This window comes from Meleagris gallopavo, chromosome 4 (assembly GCF_000146605.3).
Source record: "Meleagris gallopavo isolate NT-WF06-2002-E0010 breed Aviagen turkey brand Nicholas breeding stock chromosome 4, Turkey_5.1, whole genome shotgun sequence".
In the NCBI taxonomy this organism is placed as follows: Eukaryota; Metazoa; Chordata; class Aves; order Galliformes; family Phasianidae; genus Meleagris; species Meleagris gallopavo.
The window spans coordinates 41,963,540-41,971,916 of NC_015014.2; positions in this window are offsets into that span (position 1 = coordinate 41,963,540).

Below are 8,377 nucleotides of genomic sequence, written 5' to 3' on the forward strand. Positions count from 1 at the left end.
GCCTTCGTTATTAGATTGAAACATTTCAACCAATGGGCTTTTTCTAAAATCGGGATCAGCGCGCCGTGCCTCCCTCGCGGAGCTCCCGTCGCTGCGGCACGCCGCCCGCCCCAGCACTATCGCCCGACGGCAGCGCCGTATCGAGATGCGGCGGCAGCCGCCGAGCCCCTCGATAAGGCTGCGGGTCCCGGGGGCACCCCTTCCTCGGCCCCGTCAGGAAACAAAGTGCTACGAGGGCTGCTCCCCTCCACTGTGTGAAGGCTGCGGCCGCCTGCTCGACCCGCGGGGCTGCGGCTCAGCCTCGTTCTTTAGGGACAGGTGGAACCCAAAGCCTGCCCTCGCCGTGTAGTTAAGGGAGGAGGATCTGCTCCGAAATCCCGACGCGGGCAGGGGTTGCCTGCCGGTGCCTGGCTGTCGCTGCCGGGCCCTGCTACGGGCTGGATCAGTGTAGGACGAGACAACGTTGGGCTACTACTGTAGTGCAGCCTAGGGAAGACTGCAATAAACAAGAGCATATTGCACTTTCTTCTCAGGCAGTATGTTTCAAATGAGCTACTTGCTGTGGCATCGCACTTAAGCAGGGTGCCTAGCCCCAGATTCCCTGCAGATGACAGAAAAAGAAGTGAAGACAGCTAACCTTTTTATGTTACAAAGCAGTGTTAGTACTGCGGTACCACCAAACACGAGGTAATCCGAAAAATATGCTGACATGCACTGTCCTCTTCTTGCCCTGGTCTGCCCACATTTTTTAGCACGTACAGTGCGTCCACTTAAAAGCGCGGTGGATCCTTGCACACAGCAGGATTTGCAGTCTTCCGTGGGACCCGCTGTGTTACAATAGCATTCAAAGCTTTATAAGCTTCATTTGGTTTCAGAGAACCTATTGGAGCATTGTCTGTGCCTAAAGAGGCATTTAAAACTAAAGAGAAACTTTGAAAGCTTCAGAGACAATGACGCCAGGCTTGCGGTGCAGTATGCGTTCTGGAGGAATGGCATCACACAGAAAGCACAGCACTGGGCTGGGCCTGTGGCTGCTGCAACATACAGAGCGTTTGGGCTGGTGCTGGGTTTGTATGCCTGCAGGTCATGCATGGGAATAGGGGAAGCGTCCTGCATTCTGAATTCCTCCTGCCCTTTGAGATTAGCGCGCATACGTATTTATTGTCTGAGTTTGCAGTGATTTCTGAGCCACTGCTGTGTGCATTTGTAGGTCTTTACGGATAAACAGATGAAAGCTCTGTGCACAGCCAGCCCTGCTGCTGGCCCTACAGTCTCTGTCCTCTGTCAGGGCCCAGCTGCAGGAGAGATGCTCAGTGTAGCAGGGAAGGGGATGGAGGAGCTTCCATGTGGTTTCATCTTCAACACCAAAAGGTTTTCATATAGGCACAGTACTTTCTACTTACTGGACTGTGTTTCAATGCAGCCAAGAATGACTAGAATAAATCCACTGGGGAAGGATAAGGGGTGTGGGGAATGGGAGCCCAAAGGGTTAAACTCAGATAAAGTCATAGAGCAACTAGAAGCAGTTAGTGCCACAGTAAGTTGGGAAGCCTGGCTGTACAGGGAGACAGCAGTGGTGCATTCAGATACTGATTGTGTGGAAATACACAGCACAAAGCTAAAAATGTCTTCAAAATACATCTGAAGTGGAAATGCTGCTGTTAAAAGACAGCTTTGATACAGCAAAACATTGCTGAAGCTCTTCCTGAAATCCTGAGGGACTGCTCTCATGGCAAAAGCACTGGAGAACAGCACGTCTGCACTCCCACATGAGCACATGAGGGATTTGCCAAGCGGGATTTGCCCCAGCCTGCCCACGAGCCATGATGCCATGCTGATGGCTCCCATATGTTTTGCCTGGAGGAGTTGGACAGTTATTTCCTCACAGTTACAGCGTCAAGTGAGTGGCATGACACAAAGCTGCAGCCCTCGGTCGGACAGCAGCAGATCTTCAAGCACGGGGGCACCGCACAGCCCCCAACATGCAGACAGGAGAGAGCCGTTGGAAGCAGCACTCTGTCCTAAGCCTGAAACTGCATCCCACCTTCATTCTTTCTGATGGTTTCTTTCCATCAGAGCTTTTGCTGAAGCCTGTGGTCCCTTGACACAGCAGGGAGGTCCGAACCACCACAAAAAAGCAACCTTTTCATGCATTCCTGCAGTAGCCTAGGTAATTGAAACATCTTAATTGCCTTTCAGGCGCTCAAGCAGAGAAGCGCTGCACAAAAAGCAGAGGCTGCTTCAGAACTGCACATATGGTGCTGAGAAGCGCTCTGTGCTGTCCCACTGCCCATGGGGCTGCTTCCCCAAATAGTGCACCCTGCGACAGCAACACATCCATCCCAGTGGTGGCTTCTCTAAGAGCGTACATGTTTACAACAAAACTTGTTTAGGTTCCAGCAAGAAAATTAGAAGATCATTGTACAATATTTCCTCAACTGACAAAATAGCCTTCTGTCAGTTGTGCAAACGCAGAAGGATTGGGGCACTCTTTAAGGTACCAAAACCCATCATTCAAACAATAGTAGGCTGCATTTCACTGTAAAAATGTTCACCTTTTACTATTCAGTGCTGCAGCTTTGCATGTGGCTTTCTGAAGCATTACTTCTCATGCACACTTGCACTTACATGTTTCCTTATTTTTTGGCTCAGTGGAGCAAGCAGTCAGCTTTTCCCTCATTCCTGAGGGATATCAGGTTACAGCAAATGTTGTTCTGCTCTTATACACTTACCCAGTGGCATATTAAAAATGCATATTTTCCATTCAGTTTTCTCCCTGCTGGAGCTGGGTTTAATGCCACTTTTCTTCTCCCCCTCACTAGGTGCTGTTTACAAGCCACAAGCTTACTCCCAGGTATAAAAGCATAAGCAACAACGCGCACCCTGTTTCACTCCAGCTGCGAGTCACCAGAGTGCTAGCTCATTTATAAGGGAGGAAATTTACAGCATATCCCTAAGGCTACAGTGTTTTTTTCAATGAGTTAATTTCAGAGGAAGTCAGTTGAACGCTGCTGGAAAATAGCAGCAAGGATGGAGGGCAGCTGCATGCTCGCAGGGCACATGCCGGTGCCAGAGGCTGCTGAAGGACACTGGGCTATGCCAGTAGGCACGGGGTCAGCTTGGAACAGCCTGCTCCTGGAGGAGCTCTGAGGTCTGTTCAGTTGTCACAATGGAGAAGCAAGTTCAAGGGAAAAGGAAAAGCCCACCGGAAATACGGTACAGGCTCACTGAAGCTGTGTGCAGAGCTCTGTTGAGCGGTGAGCTGCCTGTTCTCTGGCTGCCACGGAGGTACCTCAGTTCAGCAGTTTCATCTAAATCCTGGAGGAAAACAACAATTAGCACAGTCAGGTATGGTTGATTCCTCTCGCGTGAGCCACCTCCTGATTTTGAAAAAATTTTGCTCAGGAGAAGCACACATGGGAACCACTGCTAACCCAGCCTCAATCAGCCTACAAATCCTCTGGGACCTGGAGCAAGTTTGTTCAACTTACTGTCCTGTGCACGCCTCTGCAGTCATCAATATAAGAAGAAGCAAATCTTAACAATTTTTCCCTTTTCATTTACAACAAGATTGAACACATTGAGTCATTAAGTACCTAAAGTTGACTCTAAGAGTAATCTCTTATAAATGTGCTAGACACAGTCAACACAGAAATCTTGAGAGGTGATTTATTACCATTGTAATTCCCTGAAATGCAAAAAGTGGGATTGCAACCAGTCTTCTTACAGCAAAAAAGCCACAGCCTGAAAATATATTTGTGATTTGGAAATTGCCATTTATGAAGAGTATGAACTAGAGGACTAGAGAGAAAGGAACAGTAAATCACATGGACGCGATGGCACGTTTCCACTGAAGCTAGAGAAGCGTGCTTTAAAAGGATTATATTGTCTGTTGGCATAACACTATCTCTTAATAGAGCATACAATGAAGCAGAGCACTGCTCAGCATGAACTGGTGCCCCTTGCTACACGGATTTATCTATGGCAGTTGTGGACAATCAAAAACCATTAAACGTATATGTTAAGTAATGATTTCACCAATGGAATACACACGGAAACTAGAAGTCAAAAGAGTCATAGGAGAAAATGCTCTAAAATTGTATTTATATTATACTTCGATTCTAATATGATTTATAATTGCAAGGAGGAAAAGTTGATATTTCTAAAAGGTATTGAAAACATTGGAAACATATATTGTGATCTATAGTCCTAGAAGCCAGAGGTAGAAAGTTGGCTTGCACATACTCTAAATTTTAGCACACTAAGGTTACATCCAGTTTTTACGCCAGCTCATGAATTCTCAGCAAAAGAGTTACAGCAAAGTCGTCTTTCTTTGCTTTATAGAAATGTAAGCATTTCAGCATTTCGAAAGAAAATCAAAAGAGTTTGCCATTTAGCACAAACAGGTGGAAAGAAATCAATAGATGCCTGATGCAACTTTCTCAGGGAAAAAGACCAAGAGCTAACTAACCTCTAAGTCTCATGGTAAATATTCTAAAAAAGCCTTGAAACCTGGTTTGTTTCAAATTCTCTTTTAAGTAGCTGAATAGTTGAAGGCAATGCACCTGCCCATCAAAAGCACTGAAAGCTGAAAAAGATGAATTCAAAACTGAAAAAGGGTAAGATTTTGGTAAATTCCAAGAATGCTTTTTCTGGAAGAAAATCTGCTTTCCTGCCTGGCTTGTTAAGATTCCTGATTCTACCAAAGGGATTTGGACTCTGCAAAAAAGCAGTAAAAGTAAGAAAAACGATTTTTTTCTGGATTGTGTACTCCTTCTGTGCTCGGAACAAGACTCAACTGCTCCTGCAATAATGATGATTCAATCTCCTCCTGTCTTTGACAACAGAAAACTGAGGTGAAGAAAAATACTGCCAAGCCTCTTGTTTATTTGAATTCATCTCAGCACATTAGGGACAAGGCTTGGGACAAATGCAGAAAGATTCCAGGCTGGGAGTGATTACAGAAGATCTGCAGACAAGCAGGTCCACAAGCACGTTGCGTGGATCAGGCAGGTCAGCACTGCAGCACTGGGGACACCAGGTGAGTTCTGAGTACACTCAGTAACCTGCCAAGAGGGAAGCAGTAATTAGTTTAAAAAAGGAAAAAAACAGTGGTGCTTTCTGTGATGCTTATGAGAACATAGGATGAGGCCATTCCTTTCACTTCATGTCACAACCTAAGCAGCTGTAGTCAAGAAGTCAGATGGAGGGATGCAGAAACTTGACAGGTTTTTACCCATTTTTTCTCCCACTTGGTGAGGAGAAGGGAGAGGAAGAGGGACAGGATGGAAGCAGTGGTGAACCTCCTGGTGGAAGGGAACAGAGGTAATAGTCCCAGTCCCCCAGAAGTAAATAAGGCTCAAAGGAAAAGGAAATTTCCATTGGTTAGGCATAGGACTGCTGAAGGAAATTATTTTCATCCTTTTCCTTGACAACAATTTTTTCCAGTAGCACTGTTATTGTGGAAACTCATTTTAAGAATAACAAGAAAGCGTTTATAGTAGAGACCTTATTTTAAAGAGCAAATGAGTAGCAACTAATTCCCCAACTCATGACTTGGTCAGATAGCCCAAAGAAGTACAATAATGTTTCAAAGTGGTATGGAGCAGCAATGCTATCTGGAGCTGCAGAGCATCTATCACAGTGTCTGTACAACCTCTGAAACCATAGGCAGAGTGCTACAAAGAAGGTTTATCTCAAGCCACAGCTGTGGCAGGGCATCGCCCAGTGCCAATGCCAGGCCAGTGAACAACATTCAAGCTCCATTAGCCTGTTATTTCATTCACTTTTACTACGACTGAAAATTGACTGTGGCCAAATTAAAAGGCACACTTGGCTGGCTGAAGCTAGAGAGACAGCCCCCTCCTAATTAATAACAGGCTTTCAGCCATGTTTTTGTTTCACTTCTTTCCACTACTGCCACAGGGACAACGGAAGCCCAAGGAAAGCCATGTGGCACACTGCACGCCCTGTAATGACAGCTACTGCAGACATGAAGCTGCTAGCACCTAAAACTTTCACCCTCATTACACATAATTGAAAGCAAATGAAAGTGACTTCCTGTCCTGGGAGTAACCATGTGAGGCTGCAAGTGATAACACCCATCCACTCTGAGGAAGAAGTCTGTTTTGTACTGATCTGGGATTCAAGCATGAGGTAGAGATAAGAAAAGATATTTCTGGGGGCTCTTTCAATAACTCCATAGCACATACAAGATGGCCCCTCTGATTTTTATTTACTTTTAAAGCCAAGCTGAAAGCTGCTGCTTGGAGGGTTTGGCAAGTCAGGAATTAGTGCTTTTCAGTTATACTTTTCTAATTCGGAACTCAGGACGAGAGAGGGATCAGACAATACCTACACCCAGGGCTCAAGGCTGAGAAGGCCAAGGCCTAAAGAGAATCAAAGAATTGAACTTAAATTCTTTTTTACTTCTGAAGTTCCTATCAGGGTAAGAGTAAAATCTGCACATCACTGATGAGCACTTCACAAAAAACTCTGCTTCAGTAAATAGCATAAATACCAAAGAAAGACTAAAGAAAAAGACTCATTGCTGTAATTTTAATAAAACATTTTAACTTGAAGCTCTGATTTTAAATTATTTTATCTCAACTCCAATCTAAGGACAGAACCGTAAAAGAGTGCTGTTATAGCACCTTTACTTGAAAGGACTAGAACAATTTGGTGGCCTCCAAAGATGGACACAAAGCTCATTTACTCCAAATATTTGTTCAGAAAGAGTACTCCCTTGTTGAACTTCTGATGGTAGTTACACCAAAAATGGAACACAGCATGCAGAACTTTTTCCTTTTTTGTTTTTAATTTTTATCTTCAATAACCAAGGATGCTAAGGACATATATCCTATCAAAATCAGTGCAGAGTGGAGAAATAAAAACAACTGCTTTCAGCAGATGAGATTGCTGTTGTATCACTTTATTCTGTACTGTTTCTTATATATATTTCTTCTTCAGATACAATATTAAAGACCAGGGAATAACACACATGCCTGCTACAGAGCCTTGACTTTTTCTTTTCTTTTCTTTTCTTTTCTTTTCTTTTCTTTTCTTTTCTTTTCTTTTCTTTTCTTTTCTTTTCTTTTCTTTTTTCTTTTCTTTCTTTTCTTTTCTTAATCACTGATCTCAGGAATTGGCTTTTTAAGAATACTGAAACGTGTAATTCATAGAAAGTATTTTATGAGTGAAACAGGCCTATTGAAGAATTCTGTTTATTACAATTAATTAAGGTCCATGCAAAAAATAAAAAAATAATCAAAAAGCATTCCTACCACTGGGATCATGTTTTTACAAAACAAATGAACCCAAGCAAAACCACAGTGACTCAATAGCCAAGTACTTTTCCCGTAAAATTGAAAACAAACCTCCTGATCACTAGAATTAGCTGGAGGCATTATTGTGCAATGGTAATGTGAGAAAACATGATGTGATTAACTTTTTTCCCAAACCCCCATTTTTTTTTTCTTAAACAGACAGAAAGAGAAAAAAAAAACAAAAACAACCAACAATCCTTTTCCTCACTGTAGGCTGTAGAAATGACAACATCCAGTTTCTGCCCCTCAGCATAAAAAGCTCATCTTCAGAGCTCTGCAGGCATTCAGCCCAAAAGCAGGTGCAGGGGGAAGAAGCCCAATTGCAGGTGAATCCCTGTAGGGCCCTGTTTCATTGTGTGGGCAGTATCTCAGACCACTTACACTCCCAACAAACCTCCTTCCTCTATTGGCTTTCTTCAGGGCCATCACTCTTAACAGCTCCCCTTTTGAGCATCAACACTGGCACAGTCTAGTTTTATCATCTGACAAAGGCACTCCTCAGATTGTTCAGAGGATTTGCTTTAGAGATGATTGCCAATACAATAGTAAGAGTTCTTGAAACAAAAGGCTGGACACCTCATTGTGGCCTTCCAGTACTTGAAGTACTTGAAGAGCGTATAAACAGGACCTGGAACAGCTGTTTAAGAGGGTAGATAGTGAGAGGAGAAAGGGGAATGGTTTTAAACTGAGACAGGAGAGGTTTAGGTTGGATATGAGGGAGAAGTTTTTCCCCCAGAGGGTGGTGAGGCACTGTTCACAGGTTGCCCAAGGAGGCTGTGGATGCCCCATCCCTGCAGGCATTCAAGGCCAGGCTGGATGTGGCTTCAGGCAGCCTGGGCTGCTGGTTGGTGACCTGCACACAGCAGGGGGGTTGGAACTAGAATAAGAAAGAAAATTAACCAGCAGGTATTGGTTGAAAGCTGTTGGTTATGAACACTTGATTGGAGATGAGTTTTTTTCCAAAAGCAAAATATTTTTGACTAGGTTGGGTGAAGTAATGACCAGATGACCTAATTATTCAGAAGATGAAGAATGTTCATGTATTTGTGGGG